The sequence below is a fragment of the Equus asinus genome, chromosome 3 (assembly GCF_041296235.1).
Source record: "Equus asinus isolate D_3611 breed Donkey chromosome 3, EquAss-T2T_v2, whole genome shotgun sequence".
Classification (NCBI taxonomy): Eukaryota; Metazoa; Chordata; class Mammalia; order Perissodactyla; family Equidae; genus Equus; species Equus asinus.
Window position 1 is genome coordinate 106,836,901 of NC_091792.1, and position 17,412 is coordinate 106,854,312.

The window sequence follows — 17,412 nt, forward strand, 5'->3', positions numbered from 1 at the left end:
CCACCATCAGCATGGTTGTCATTAGTAGAGAGACTAATGACTTCATCCACAGAGTCAGTAGATTTTTCTGAAGGGGTGATACTGACCTTTGAAGCTGAGGTCTTGTCAGCTACACTGTCTTCCCTGAAATGGACAGATCCAACAGTTACCGGGTGGCCAATGGAAACCACAGGGGTGATATTGCTCTGGAAAGTGGCTGTTTTAAACACAGTAGCTCTTTCAACATCCATTTTGGCTTTGGCATCATTTGCAGTAATTGTGGTGGGGGTTCTCTGGTCACCTCTGTTGTTAATGAGGTTTGTGCTGTCCATTGTGAAGGGTTTTATTTTATATTTGAATAGGGGGTTGAATATAACAGGGGTGTAAGAAGAGAGGATGATTTTGTTTCCTGCTGTTTGGGCATAATCTGCATCAGGGCTGAGAGAGTAAGCTTTTCTTTCACTTTCTATTGTGGAAGTGTCTGGATGAATGAAGATGACTTCCTTTGCAATTCCATCATCTTGGTCTATATTTGCGATTTCTTGGACCACAGGAATAACATTCTCAATTCCATCAGTGTTCACAGACTTAAAATTGTTCCTATCGGTTTTGAGATGTTCATTGGCAGGAATGTTAGAAAGGTACTTAATTATTGAATTGTCTACTTTAGATCCAATTGCGTCAGCGATATTGTTATTGTTGGTTGTTGTGATATTCTCCATCTGAATAATGTGTCTGCCTTCTGTTATTGCACCTTCCTTTGAAGGCTGAGTTATTTTAAAGTTAATGTTAGAGGTAGTCATTGGCTCTATGGGGTTAGGGTTAGCATAATGCTTTGTAGAATTGATGTGATTTGTTTTGGAAATAGTTAAATCCTCCACATGCATAGTATTTTTAGCTATATCTAAATTGTTTTGGTATCATTGGAATTACTAATAGCATTATTGCTTTTCTTATACATTATATAATTAAGAAAAGAATTTGTGGTGTTAATGGGATTGATATTGGAAATAGTTTCATCAATGTTACTGGCAATCGTGATAGATTTGGTATCAGCCTTGTTGTAAGTACTCAGATTAGGAATAGATCGAAAGTCATTGCTGTTTTTTGCAGAGGAAATGTTAGTTTTTTGAGCATTAACTGTAGTTCTGCCGTGATTCTTCATGTCTGTGGCATTGATTATAATAGAATTGTCTTTCTGTGGAAGATCAGGAGCATTGCCCACAGTTTTGCCATATCTTTCCAGATAAGTAGTATTAGTTAAAATTATGTGTTTGTCCTTCATGTCAGGAACATCAAGCAGAGTTGTATAATCTTCTAGAATGTCTGTGGCATCAGTTTTTGCTGTACTGTCTTCTTTCATAAGGGTTGTACCGGTAAACGATATATTCTCTGGTCCTGCTTCTTCCTCATGAGTAGTGGTATAAGTTTCAAAGAGTTTGCTTGCATTTGATTTAGTAATGGCACTCTCATCTGCAGAGGCACTGAATTCATTCTTAGTGTTTTGGATGTATGCAGCAGGATTTAGGGCAAAGAATAGTTTAGATCTTCCAGTGGATGGGAAGAAGTGTTCAAGATTCTGAGTTTCTTTGGAGTCTGTCTGAAAGTGGGGAATAGCAATGGAATCAGACTTATACTGGTTTGTGGTCATGGGTAGAGGTGCTAATATGTTATTTTCCCCAGAAATAGTCATCCTGCTCTGTATTAATCTGGAGTTGGGTACAAATCTGGAAATTGTGGTACTGACAGCAGGAGTATCTTGAATAACAGCAGATGAAGGTGAGGCATTGCTCTTTGGTGCCTCTGCCTGAGTAGAGTTGTCTCCTGTACCCTCATCATAAGCAAAGTTAGCTGAAGTCTGATTAGTCGAAAGGTTACATGGTCCATAATCCCCAAATGAAAGAAAGTTATATATTCTAGCTTGAAGAGTCTCTGAGTAGTTTCTCTCTGAAAAAGGTCCAGAGAGCCTTGTTACTCTATCAAGAGACTCAGGGCGGTTATTTGAAGTGTCTGCAGGTGCAGAATTTTCTTTTGTTCTTAGGATGCATGAGAGTGACTTGCTATGCAGCTGTCTCATGAGGACAAAGGTGGATTGGCAGACTAATGTTGATTTGCCCAACTATGTATTTCCTGGCTCCCATTAAACTAAAGGGAAAGAAGTTACAACATTTTTGTGAGGTTCCCCTTACAGATTATATTTTACTAAAAAGCCTGAAATCAATAGTCACAGCATTAAATTTATCAAATAAAGCAACATTCTGAAGGTCTCTGCTTTCCTCTTTATTGATAGGTTGTTAAGTTAATCAAGTTAGAAATACACAATATCGATGTGAAAAGGAGCAGCTAATATGTTAGGGTTAAGTGCCCTCTGTAAGTATAAACCCAGAGGTCCCATGGCAAACTTTCAGAAAGGAATCTTTTACAGTATAAGAAGTATAGAGAAGCCCCTTCAAATTCTATACTGTCATGCATTATAACTTCTGTTATCTTTACTTCATTATGTATATGATTAATTTTAAATGAAAGAAGTTTGTAAATAGAAAATAGAATAATTAAAACATGATGATGGCTTTTTGGGTTTTTTTTTTGAGGAAGATTAGCTCTGAGCTAACATCCACCACCAATCCTCCTCTTTTTGCTGAGGAAGATGGGCCCTGGGCTAATATCTGTGTCTATCTTCCTCTATTTTATATGTGGGCACCTGCCACAGCATGGCTTGATAAGCAGTGCATAGGTCCTCACCAGGGATCAGAACTGGTGATCCCTGGGCTGCTGAAGCAGAGCACACAAACCCAACCACTATGCCACTGGGCGATCCAAGAAACACGATGATGTTTTGTTTAGCATTTGTTTGTTTATGTTATCCTGCATTAAACATATCCTGGTGATCTAAATCCATTTTTTTCCCTCCATGTAATTTTTAGTTCCATTATGATATGGTTATCCAAAATACTGAAACTTACCGGGAAGTAAGAGACAAAATTCAAGATGGCCACAGTCAGGATTAGGATCTTCATCTTCTCCTACTTATTCCCTGCAACTGAGGTACAAGATTGTCCTATGTTATATTAACTCATTGACAATTTAAATGACAGACATCAGAAATAATCTATTATATTGGAACATTATTGACATTAACTAAAATGGTGGGGTTTAATTAATAAGATAAAGACAGTGCCCAAATAATTCTAGTGCATTATTCGAAATGATAATATGCAGGATAGAATACTCTGTTTGCTAAGGTCAATACCATTTTAATCAATCAGTGAGAAGTGGAAGAATTTTGGCTGTTTTCTTTAGCTTATAGAGAATCAAGGAGTAAACAATCTAAGTAGTAAATACATTTTGAACAGAATATTTCAGTGAGGACTTCATCATATAAATTCACCCTTATTCTCACATTAACAATTATCTATTTGTTGCATTTTTTTCATGGACTATTTAGAGAAAAGTTAATTTATTGAATCTATATTCAGCCAGAGTTTAAAATCTTAGTAGATCCCTTATACAAAAGGATTATAAGAAAGAGTAGGTATTTGAAGAAGGAAAGAATGGCACCAAACCTTCTGATTTATTCAGGCATTTACCTTGAGAAGAAATCTTTCCATTCAGCCACTTTCTGACTTTAACTTGAGCAAATCAGCCTGGTTCAGCAAAGCAGGAAGATGAAATCCATGCTGAGAAAGTCTAAATCTAAAAACGAAACACAACTGCTCACTCTCCCTCCTTCTTTATTTCAATGGGGAGAGAAAAAAGTTCACATATAAAGGATTGCTTCTGAGCTAATCCCAAAACAAAAGAAGGGAGAGGAAGTGTCCACTGGCTTTTGTGCATGCATCTCTCAGGCATAGACTGAACCTTTTAGCTTATCTTCAAATTGAAAGAGGCAAAGCTTATATTTTAAATGTTATTAAGCCTTTTAGAAATTAACTCTCTAGCTTACAGTGCCATTTCCTCCCTATTCTCCTGTTATTTTTTTTTAATTGTTCCTTCCTCTGCTTCCACAGCAAAATTTTGATTCACTATAATAGCATTTAACATGTATTGCCATTTATTAGTTTACATTGGGATTCACTCTATGAATTTGTGGGTTTTATAAGGACAAATTGTGTTTGGTTGAGTGTTTGAAAAATATGTTTTATAATTTAGGAGAAGAAGAAACTAGAAAAAAATAACATGCCCATAATAGTCTTTTTTTTCTTTCTATTCTACATGATTTATATAGATACCATGCTGATCTCTCAGGAATCCACTTCCTTTGGTAAACTCAACACTGGCTGATATAGCAGTTAATGCCAGTTTCTGAAGCTAATTGTCTATTTACGTGGAATCCACCAAAATGTATCATCCCTATTGTATCACTTGCTGAGGCGATTCATTAGTATATATTTCAAAACCTCCATAAAAATCTGAATTTGAATTGTTACTGACTTTCAGTTCATGCTGTGCAAAGCATGGTGCAACAGTACGTTATCAGACAATACGGAGACTTGATCTGAACTTAATTGGCTTGCTATCTCTTCTCACTTGAAAACACCTAAAAATTTACTTACTGGTGATTACAACTCTTTTTTTCTTTTTACCTTGGATACTTCTTTTATTTTGTGTAACCCTAAAATTCAGTAATGATCATGATGTATGGTTCTTGCTGTGTAGAAAGACAAGCAAAGTCAAACTTTTTGTAGTTTTTTTCTTCAGGCTTCCTCAATTTTTTTATCCTCTGGCTCATCTTAATACTTTTCTATAGCTGACATTCTTTTATTGGAACAAGTTATTGGAACAAATATTGAATCCCCAAAGTTTTGTCCAAGACTGTCACTGGATTGTTCTTTTAATCAGGCAGAGTATTGACGTACAAAGCATCTATGTACATGATTATTGCCTTTAGATCAAAAGCAGTGTGTCATGAGTTGAACAATTATAATGTTATCACTTTAGTAGTTTGGAAATATCATTCCCATGACATTAAATATTGCTCTTCAAGGCAATGGAAGTAATTGTTGGAAAGCTAGTGCAATAATACATACTTAAGAGTGGAATGTTCGTTCGGTTAGAGATGATATTTTCAGGTCTTTTCATTTCAAGTAAGCTGGCAGATTCAGAATCAGAATCCCTGGCTGGCACTAATTCATCTTTATGAGATCCAAGATAGGTAAGATTTCCGCCTCATGGTTTCCAAAGTTGAACCTGGGACAATAAAATCAAGGCTTTGTCTGTTAAGAAACTTCATCTTTGAAATTCTTTTTTTTGTAGCCCAAGAAGTCCTGATCCATTGTCCCCCTTCATCGAGGTGAATAGTTCATTTATTTTTCCACATGCCTTCCAGTTTATGATCTAGTCACAATTTCTGGAAGTTGCTTTCTATGTGTAATTAGGCTAACACCAGTGTTTTCCAATATACGAAAATGATCATATTGAAGGAGGAGCTACAGATTAGAAAATAGGTTATTGGTGTCTCCATGTAGCTATGAGTCTTACGTGGCAAAGGTGAACCCTATAGGCATAACCCTAATTGATTTTCAGTGCTTGAAATTGAAATGCTGCAGATGCTTGTTTTACTTTATTGAATCTCCAAACTTATCAGCACCATGTGCTTAATGGATGAGAATATATATCAATTCAACAAGAACTTATTGAATGTCTGTGAAAGACACTGGTGGAAAAACAGGAGTGGAAGATAAAACACTCTCAAAGAATTTATATTCTATTCTAGGAGGAAAGGAATATAAATGATAGCTGTGTTCATTGCTATTTATTTATTTATTCATTCAAGTATTAATTGAGTGCCTGTTAACTTAGGTTCAGCTCCAGGATCTGAGTGACGTAGGAGGAGCAAGATAGGCAAAATCTGACCTATACGTTACATAATCAAAGAATTATGAAGAAATAATTTTTTTGAGAGATTCTTGGCTTTCAATTTTGGGTAAGTTTTAAGACTGGAGTTGAGTTAGGGGGAATTGTTATGTGTAGGAAAAATCATAAACAGGGGCACAGAAACAAGAATTGTCAGGGCTGATGGGGATTAAGAAGAGGGAACATATGATCTCTATACATCTCCCTAGCATCCATGGCCTGGGACAAGAGTATGATCAGTAGACATCTAGAGGAAGCTCTAGGAGCTCCAAAGTCAGCAAACCCTCCCTTCCCCATGTCACTACACTTGCTGGGGTCAGGATGGAATCTCATACACCTGGAATAATATTGGCCTTCAGTTTTGGGGCCTTCAAGTCTCAATATATAGGAGTGAATTCAAGGCCCCAAGACTTCAAAGCCTTCCTGGCCCCAAACTCAGCACCATTATATGCCTTGAGACTATGAAGACTAATCTTATTGTGCCTTTTATTCCTTATGATGTTCAAAACTTAGCTCCCCCAAGCTGAAGATATGGATTTATCTATAATTGTTTTAAGTTTTGCCTCTTTTCTTTTCTATACCCCTTGTACCTTTGAACCTGGAGGTCAGTTAAGAATCTCCCTTGCTCATTATTGATGCTTCAGATCATTTTGTGTCTCTCTCCAAACTTTCGTCAGTGTGGACTTTTGTGTCATAATATACCTCCCACTACATGTCCAATTAGTCATCTAGTGTCGCTCAAATTACTCCCCCTCCTCATGTAAAGATTTTATATTAGTCAGGGTTCTCCAGAGAAACAGAACCAATAGGTTATATATATAGGAAGAGATCTATTATGAGGAATTGGTTCATGTGGTTATGGAGGCTGAAAAGTCTTATGATCTGCCATCTGCAAGATGGTGATCCAGGACAGCTGGCGGTGTAATTCCAATCCAAGTCTGAAGGCTAAGAACCCAGTAGCTAATGGTGTGAATCCTGGTCCAAAGGCAGCAGAAAATTGATGTCTCAACTCAAGCAGGCAGGTAGGTAGCAAAAGGAGGCAAATTCCTCCTTTTTCCATCTTTATTCTTCTATTCAGGTCCTCAAAGGATTGGATAATGCACACCCACATTGGGGAGGGGGATCTGCTTTACCAAATTCAATAATTCAAATGGTAATCTCATCCAGAAACACCTTCACAGACACAAGCAGAAATAATGTTTAATCTGGGTATGCCTTAGCCCAGTCAAGTTGACACATAAAATTAATCATCACAGATTTTATCCTCTGGCCCACTTTACGTTTTTTCAAACCACTGCTTTCTCAATTCTTGGTGATTTCAATGTCCACATAGAAGACCCTTTCTATGTCTTGTCCTCTCACTTCCTTGACTCCGTTTTTCCTATATGCTTATCCTGTACTCTGTTTTAGCTACGCATTCCCATGGCCACAGATAAAATATACTATTACTAATAATCCGTATTACAAACAACTCACCTTCCAACCTCCCTCTGCTACCCTGATTCTAACAATTATTTAACCTCATGAACACCTATAGTCTACTGATCCTACTAACTTTGAACCCTTCCCAACTCCCTATGAGTTCTTACTGTCCTCTTATCCAGCTCACATTCTGTGAACAATTATTATAATCTCTCTTTTCATACACCATTAGCTCTCTCGTCCTGCCCTTGCTTTAGTGTACCTTTCTTGGAAAAACATCAATTCAGAGTAAATATAACTCTCCATCCACTTTGTTCTTACATCCAGAGAAAGCCATACTTGATCACAACTTCTAGGTGCCTGTTATTGTTGACTGGTAATCATAATAAAGTTCTTTAATTCATTCACCTTCTCAATCTTCTTATAGCTTCTCCTCCCTCTTCAAATTTCCAAGACTTCCTGCCCATTCTCACTCAGTTGATGACCTTGCTCCTTATTTCATGAAAAAATAGATAGATAAAATCAAAAGAGAACATTCACAAGTTCCACTACCAAATTTCCTTGTCTACTATAGTTTGAATTCATGTATGCTGTCTTCCTTCCAATTACTATAGATGAGTTCTCTGAAATTAGGCCTAAGGCCACCTCCTCCATTTTAGACTAGATCTCATGCTCTTGCCTATTCAAAGACTTTATTTTAGTAACTCCCTCTCTCCTGTATTATTTTACCCCTCTTTGTTGGCTCACTATCATCAACCTACAGACATGATGTTTTTTCTTCCACCATAAAACAAAAAATAAAAATGGATCTTTTTTTTCTCTTCACTTCCCTCTCCAGATACTGCCCCATTTCTCTGCTTTTCTTGTAACAAAACCACTAAAAAAACTTGTCTTCAGTTCCTCTGTTCTTTTCAACCTACTTCAGAAGGCTTTTGCCTCTGCTACTCTACCTAAACTGCTCTGGTAGTTCACTCTTTCAAACTGCTCATGCCTTCATGTTGTTGAATCAAGTTTTCCATTTCAATACCTTATTTTACTTGACTTCTCAGTGCATTTGACACAGTTGATCATGCTTTCCTCCGAGAATCACTTTCTTCCCTTGGTTTCCAGCGTACCACATGCTCTTCTTCTTCTTTCTTCTTCTTCTTCACTAGTCTCTCCTTTTTTGTTTGTCTGTTGATTCTTCCCCATCTCCCCAACTATTTGGGGTACTCCATGGCTCATTCTTTGAATGTCTGCCCTTCTTTATGGATACTCGCTCCTTTGGTGGTTTCATTTAGTCAGATACCTCTAAATACCATCAAAATGATAACAAGTATCAAATTAATATCTCTTGCTCAGACATTTAGCCTAAATTCCAGACTACTATTTCCAAGTTCTTATTTAACAGAGCCAATTGGATGTCAATAGACATGTCATGGCCAAACAAAACTTTTGATATACTCCAAATAACACCTAACAAAAAAACTTCCATGGTGTTTCCCATCCTGTTTGTTGACAACTGTTATGAACTGAATTGTGTCCCCCACAAGATTTGTATGTTGAAACCCTAACCCTCAATGTGGCTGTATTTGATATACAGCCTTTTAGAGATAATTAAGGTTAAATGAGGAAGTAAGGGTGGGGCCCTAACCTGATAGGTCTGGCCGCCTTATAAGAAGAAAGAAAGATCATTTTCCCTCCATGTGCATGCTCAGAGGTAAGGCCATGTAAAGACTTAGTGAGAAGGCAGGCATCACAAGCCATAAAGAGAGTTGTCACCAAGAATGGAATTGGCTGGTGTCTTGATCTTAGACTTCTAGTTTCCAGAACTGTGAGAAAATAAAGTTCTGTTGTTTAAGCCACCCAGTCTACAGTATTTTGTTATGACAGCCTAGGCAGGCTAATAGAGCAACTCAATCCTTCCAACTGCTCTGGTCAAAAATTTTGGAGACATCTTTGACTATTCATTCTGTTTTATACCCAACATCCAATTCTTGATCAAATATTATGGTTCTGCCTTAAAAATATATCGAGGACCTGATGACTTTTCACCAGCTGTACCACTACCACCTTGATCCAAGCTTTCATCAACTGCCACCTTGATTACTGCTTTCATATTTTAACTAGTTTCCTGCTTCCACTTCCCATTATCATTAGAGGCAGTTATAGTGTTCATTTTAAATATTAGTCAGATCGTGCCACTTTTCTGCTCAAAGCCTCCTGTGACTGTTTATCTTACTAAAAATAAAGCTAAAGTCTTAAAGGCCCTACTGAATATTGTCCTCCATTACCTCCCAGAGCTCATTTTCTGCTTTCTCTATAGCTTACTCTGTTCCAGCCATGTTACCTTGTGGTGGTACCTTGAATATTCCACTTGTTCTTGGCCTTAACAATGAGGAAGAGGAATGAGAGTAATTAGAAGCAGGGAGACTAGTTTGCAGACTATTAACCCCAGTCTAGATCAGAGGTCATAAGGCTCTGTAAAGTATAAGGATGTGTGAAAGAAAGTATCACTTACAAAGAGACAACAAAATAAACGGGACAGAGCCAATAGGATACGGTAAGGATTAAGAAGAGTTGAAGATAATATTAAGATTTGTAACTTGGGCAACTGGTGGATGATAAATGATAACAGAGATGAAGACCATAGGGAGAGAAGGCTGGGGAGGCAAAGATAACATATTCATTTGAGATACTTCCATGGTATCTAGACAGATATTTTCAGTTCACAAAGCAATTGGAAGTGGGAATCCGCAGCTCAAGAATGAAGTGATGAATGTCAGAAATGGGGGTTACCTTTTTGTCAAGGACAATGACTAGAAGGGAGCATGTGGGAGACTTTGGTGTGCTTATTATGTCGTATTTCTTCATCTAGGTAGTGGTGGGTTACATGGTATGCTCCCTTTCAAAAATCAATTGGATTGGCTCTTGTGGTTGTGCCTCCTTTTTTAAATGTCCCTGCCAACAAGGGCTAGATGTGAATTTCTATAATTCAGGAATGAGTGTTACAACATGTTCCTTTTCATGTGTGATTTAGATGGGAACTTAATAGAAATAATTCCTGCATGTTTAAATACTAGAAAAGGAGTACTGTTGCCTTCTGTTATACTGAATAGGTCCTGGGGTCAGATGATCTCCCTTCAGAACCCTGGGGATTGATATTGATATTCCCAAAGACAGTCATCTAAGTTTATCAGATTTTCAGGAAATGGGATTTCTAAGTAAAATTTCCTAATGCTGTTTCATTTTTTCCTGAAGCACTTTCTTTTACATTCAGCTGTCTTTTTTAGGCCTTTGGTGGAAGGAAAATATCCAATGTTCAGTATAATCCTCTGAGCCATGCTGCCATGGATTATGGAATGAAAATACCTTAGTTTATAGGCTTATTTCTTTCAGTGGATTTCCAACTTCTTCTCATGCTCTGAGCCAGCTTTTCTATGCCAAAGATGCTACCTGCAATTAAATTAGTCGTGTGTTAACTCATTTATTTTATGTTACTTCTAGATGGAATTTTGTAAATGTGAGATCTATTGCTTTCTGGCTCTTTGACTTTGAGCAAAACACTTAACCTGCCCAAGCCTCATTTTTCTTGTCTCTAAAAAGGATCTAACAATAGAACCAAATTCACAGGGTTGTTACTAAGATTTAATGGGACTCAATGAACATATAAAGTGCTTAGCACGTATTAGCACTCAGTAATTGTCAGCTATTATTATTGGTACTGTTTTGGAATATAAATGCTAACCTTGAGAGTACTTTAGATATGCAGACAAGCTGGGCAATACTTCAGCCTCCAGGGTGTCCATATTATTCCTGTGATGTTGATTTATTTGTGAAGAGGGTGTCCCTGGGTCAGGCTTGGTCCAGTGGCTTCAACAGTGTGATTAATACTTAAATCCTGCTCAGTGGGAAGATCAGCTCAAGATTCATGAAGGTTCCTTTATAAAAATTGTCTACATGTTTGTTATTTTAATAAAAATGTGAATAATATGACTTGTTCTTGGTCCTTATGCCTTTGAGTATCACCTCTGTTCCTTTGTCTTTATTATTTTATTTGAAGGGAAAAGGCATTCTCAGTCTATGCCCCATGTCTCTTAAATTCTTTTTAATCTTTCGGACTCAAATGAATATAGCACATTGTTTCTCGTTTCCCTTTGCCTGTGATCAAAATTTTTTGAGTCCGTGGCTTTCTGAGAGTCCCAGGTTCATGTGGAGAGAGACTGTTCCAACTGTTTGTCTGGAATGGGCTCAATGCCTATTTTTCTGTCTTCATATAGGTTTTAAAATTCAAGCTCCCGGATTACCGAGACCAACTACATCCTTCAGGGCAGCCTCAGAATTGAAACACGTCTTCCCCTCCCTGGATTTCATTTCCATTTTATTTTTGAATTGTGGGGGTTTCCCTTAGTTTTTTTTTCCTTCCGAAGTCTGCTATACACTTAAAAGTATATTTATTATACTTAATTTAGAATTTCTCCATCTCAAAAATTTAATATATATTTTCCATGGTCTTAAAAGTTGGCAAAATGGGAAGGACGTTTCAAATTACAGTCATGCACCACATAATGATGTTTCAGTCAATGACAGACGGCATATATGATGGAGGTCCCATAAGATTAATGCTGTATAGCCTAGCTGTGTAGTAGGCTATACCATCTAGCTTTGCCTAAGTACACTATGATGTTCACACAATGATGAAATCGCTTAATGACTCATTTCTTGGTAAGTTGTGTTAAGTGGTGCATGACTGTGTGTTAGTGAGGATGACCCTCTGTTTTCATTCCTTTGACATTTTCTTATGTCTTGGCTGATGGGAGTTTTAACCCACCCTTTATTTATTTATAATTTCTGCATTCCACACCTTGTCAAAGCAAAAACTTGCAGGACAAAGTTAAACAGGCAAGGAAGACTTCATTCAAGACTATTGTAATAGTCAACTCTGCTAAAACAAAAGGTGAGAGGTTTTCTGTGCTGGGGCATGCTAGTGGAAAAGTACTGGAGGATGTTACGGGGATGCTGATCAATAGGATGTGTTGAGCGCATTGGGTAATTCTTGAGTTCATAGATGTTTTTCTCTGTGATCAGACCATCTGTTGTTTGCTAATTTGTGTTTACCCAGGTTAGGTTCCTCCCCTCCCACAGAAACTGGGAGAAAGGGGTACTATCTTCCTTGGCACCCAGATCTTTAATAAAGACATTCCTGGGTTGTAAAGTTGGAGAGAGGCTTTTAGATTTACATCTCAAAGGGGTAGAGAAAGAATTTACAACTGTAAATTTTCTAAACAAGTGTTCTAAGATGCCAGGAGCCTAGATTCAGGAAGAAACCTGTTCAAAGTTAAGTCAAGAGTAGGGGAACATTAAGGTCTAGGTCAACCTTGTATTTAAGTATTACTTATTATTAGGAGCTTTTTAGAAGGCTAAGCATATTAATTTTTAAATTCATTTCCAAATGTATCACAGTGATAGAAATGGATGCAGGGAACAAATGGTTTTCAAAATGATTTATTGAACAAAAGCTGAAGAAGTAAAAATGAACACTTCTAAGAAGTGAGAGAATGAAAGAAGCAGAATTTCTAGAATAGTCTCATTTCTGATGTGCTATTGCAATCAATTCTTGAGGCAGTATTGGAAAGTTAAGGTGAGAAGTTTAATATTGTAAATTAGGACCTAGGAAAAATGTTGAGAAATATAAAATTAATTCCTACAGTCCTATAAATATCACCTACTTGTTTTAAAATTGCTATTTTCTATTTCTTATATGAAATTAATTCCGTTCTATATGCCCTCCACCTGCCCCCAGAACCACTCTTTTATTTTCCTGACAGCTCATAATTCTATTTTAGAGTAAAATGTGTCCAGTTAGATGTATTGTTTAGAGTAAAGCATAGCTAGCCAGATATGTTTAAGCAAGCAGGCTTTTTATTCTGCCTACATATTGGAACAACTCCAATCCAGTTCGATAATGTGTTTATTGTCAATGTAATTCTTGTCTTACAGGATGGCAATCTCTCTAGCGTTTGACAAGGAGTCCTTCCCTCTTTGCTTGGCTTTTGTGAAACCACCTTATCCTGGATCTCTTCATACCTCTCTGAAGTTCTTTTTTAGGTTCGTTCATGGGTTTTCTTCCTTCTCTACCCACATTAGGTTTCTGGCGTCATCACTATTTTTCCCTCACTCTGTAGCAATGTCCCTGTGTGATCTCCTGCATCTCCTTGGAAACGGCATTCACCTGTAAGCTGACTTCTAAGTTTATCGATCAAGACCCTTATATCCAGCTCTTTTGTGGACATCTCCGCTTGGTTGTTAGCATGGCACGTTTAACTCAGCCTGTCCAAAGTTGAACTCATTAGTGCCCCCTGGCCACTTCTTGATTAAGAAACTAGGTGTTAATAGAAAAAAGATGATTCTGGAGTAAAAGTGCCCTGGAAATATCGTCATTATCCACACAATTACCTTGAGAAGGGTGTCTCCTTTGGATCTTGGTCAGGACTTTCTTCTTCTTGACCCGGCCAGTGCCTCTATGACTTCATACCTGCAGATGTAAAGAGAACTAGTTGAATGGTTCTTCCATCTAATAGCCAACTGTGCCTTCCTTTTGTACCTCCTACTTTTTGTCTATTGGATGTGGTAGGGAATGGGTGCTAGGGAAAAAAATTGCATATGTAGGATTATTTCGGTTTAATCTTTAAACATTTGCCCTTTGGATTTTTCTGTCCCTGGAGCATTGAGAACTCTATCATATCTTTTACTTGCAAGGGTAATGATAAAATCTGATGGTTAAAAAATTAACAAATTAGTACTTTTCTTTCTATGTATATCACTCACTTTTAAAAAACTATAGTTGTGTCTTATTTGCAGTTATAGAATAGTTTATAGATTATCAAATGTTCCCAAATTCTTGGAATTTGATTAACTTCATTTTTATAGTTTGCTTCAATCTTTCAAAGTTTAATAGAATTGAAGATAAATGTCTGAAAGAATGTAATAAGAGGACATAAATAATCTTTCCTCCATTGAGCTAAGACACATTTAGGCACATAAACTCAGTGTCCATGTTATGGAAATTTGTGAAATATGTCTGTCCCACCACATCCCCCTCAAATCTTTGGACTTAGAATTCCCCAAATTTTGGAAAGCTCACATTAAATTATCTAGTAATCTACTTTCTGAATACTTTTTTAGTTGTTATGACTATGCAATGAGAAATGTAGATAATTTTCATTTGGCATACTTTTTAAAATTAATTTTATACCGATTTATTTACGGTTTTTACATATTCATCTATGTTAAATCACATACCAGAACAAATGGCAGATGTGCTGATTCTGAACGAATACAGCTGTAAGAAATCACCAGTGTATTTGGGAAAAAAATGCAAAAATGTTTTAAAGGCAATTCTAGAATGGTAAAAAGAGCACTGAACTTGGAATCAGAAGGCCTAGGGTTAACTCCTAGCTCTGTCATTCTTTTACTAGATGAGCTTGGTAAACTTATTTGTAAATGCCATTTTCTCATCTATAAAATGAGAATCATCTCTGTTCTATTTAACTGAGTGAGTTAGAATTAAATTGGAATATTCATTTACTTTGTAAACTCTGTAGGACTCTGTGACAATATTGTTCACAGTTTAACTTATTTGTGTATTGAATTTTCCTAATGACTTATTATTGATAGATATATTTAATATAAATTTTAATCTCAGCATTATTGGATTTGAAAGAACAGCTTTGATTTATTCATTCATTCAAACGATACTTAATGGACATCCTCTCTATAGAAGGCACTGTGAATTCAGCAGGAACAAGACAGGCCCAGTTCCTGCCTTCAGTGGCTACAGATTTATTGGAAAGAGATACAACACAAACAGAAAAGAGTGTTGATCCACTGATATGTGGTTAACAGAGCAAGTGAACTTCCACTCAACTTTCTTTTGGACAAACTTTCTTCATTCACCTGTTCTCCCAAGAAGCTCGTGAAGATCAGAAGTCAAGATTTGGCTGCACTTGAATCACTGGTGCCTACGTGGTAATTAGTATCATAATAAAGGCTGTGCAATAATAATACACAATATTGTCTTATCTGAGAACTGAGATAATCACTTTAAAGTCAATAAAATTATAAATACTTAGGACTGATGTGGTGATTTGATAATAAGACTTGCCTCCTTTCTCTTTTATGTTTGTCATTACTGTGAAACACTAATCGTAACACTCTCCTTTATGAAGTCAATATTATTTTAGGTGTTCCAATTTATGGCTTTTATTTGATTGAATATTAAAATATAGTAGAAAGGACTTTCAAGGCTAAGGACTTTGCATATTCCCTAAATTTGAGTTTATACTTAACAATTTTGTAAGGAAGATCCTTATATGAAAATTTTATCATGTAATATTATAATCTCTATGTTTATGTAAAAATTATTCATGCCTTCTCCAATGTGAACTCAAGGATATTCAGGAAGTTTTAGAAAAGTAGACTAAGCTTCTGTGATCATCAATAAAATGAATTACACAGTTAACATGTTATTGATATGGAGGAAAGAGATTATTAATCATTTCACATTTAAATGCTTATTGAAATTAAATAAAATATTAAATACTTGGACATATGACTATCAAATTCTTGGGTATTAACATGATCTTAGATATATTTATGTTGGATTGTCTTGAAAAAAGTAGGAGAATAATGGCTGACACATGGTTCACATCCAGTAATTGGAGAAGGGAGTTTCAGACCAACTTGCCCATCTGTCTTAAAATAGAATGTTTAGAAAATCAAGGTAGTGTAAAATTATTGCCTAGCAGAAAATTTGAAAGGAAAATAAATATGTCGTATATATTTTTGAAAGAAGGATAAGAGTGGTTGAATAAATAGAAATTGTATTCTTAGATTAATTCCAAATAGCAGCAATTCAGAAATAGGTGAGAATTTGCAGATATTGTGTCATTTGAGGAATAATAAAATGTATTAAATAGATATATCTTTATTATGATATGTGCATATAAAAATTCTAGAAAAATATTTTTATTTCAATTAATTTCAGTGTGCGATGTTTTTCATCTTTTGCATTTGTAATTATCTGATAATGCTTATGTTTCTTTGCTTACAGTTACCACCATTCAACTCTGCATTATCACCAAGATCAACCTCAAAATGATGGCATTTTCAAGAACTGATCAAACATGATTCCCCCCAATAGTTTACAATTTAAGCAAGTAAATGTTTGTTGAATGAATAAATAAGTTAGAGTTCAAACATGTATACTTTTACTCTCAATATGGTACTTTTTCTGAAATACTAAAACACCATATTTCAGTTATAGATTTTTGGAATTATTTGGGCTCTTAATTCAACAATATTGAAGTAAAGTTGAATTTATTGATAGTAAAGTAAAATTTACTTTAAATTTTAGTAAATAAAAAAATCCATTATTTTGCCAAAATCCGTGACTTTATGTATAATGACAATAATAGTATAGAGATTTTTTTAAAGATAAATCTAGAGTTCATTTTATTAACTCCTGTATGGTTACATTTCTCTTGACAGAAGAATTGTGTAGCAGTAACTGGTTCTATGTTAATATGTTTTTCCAATACATACTCTTTTCTTGTCCTGTCCTCTTTACCTAGGTAATCATCCATTCACCCATTCTTATTTCATCTCCAAACTCATGAGATAATCAGGGAGTGAGTTCCTCCCTTAATTCCATGCTAGTGCTTGCTAATTAGCTGAATCCAACAAGAAGTAAGAAGGCAAGGAGTGTAGTGAGTCACTTCACACAGTGAGCATCCCAGGGAAGAGAGCAGAGAGCAGAAGGTGGAGAGTGGGTCTGGAGGCACTGATAAGAGATTCAGCAAAAGCCAGCAAAGCCCGGTGAGGGCCCTGCAAATTTCCAGTGCATTCTAATGTACATACAATTCCATGACACACAGAATAATTATTTCCCTACTTTTATTTGAATAAATACTAGTTTACCAAGAATCAAAATGCCTGTGGGCCGTTTGTGGCTAAGGGGAACCAGTGCTCTTGCTTTCAACACTAGTCTGGAGAACCCAAACAAGAAATCGCTACTTAGAGCATCCAGTAATCAGGCGATCCACAGCTCGGGCACACAAGAGAACACTGGAGATTTTAAAGTAGGAGGAGTCTGAGACCTAGATGAATTTGAATTAGAAA

The 17,412-nt window shown here is 36.3% G+C and overlaps 1 long non-coding RNA gene across 1 annotated transcript in view; it reads left to right on the forward strand.

Moving 5' to 3' along the window:
- Window positions 1–16,477, forward strand: part of LOC123283794 (uncharacterized) — a 95,137-nt gene extending 78,660 nt beyond the window's left edge. The window contains exon 4 of the long non-coding RNA XR_011502476.1: window positions 16,346–16,477. This is a non-coding gene — a long non-coding RNA (uncharacterized lncRNA). The remainder of the gene's footprint in view (window positions 1–16,345) is intronic.
- Window positions 16,478–17,412: the final 935 nt, after the last annotated feature.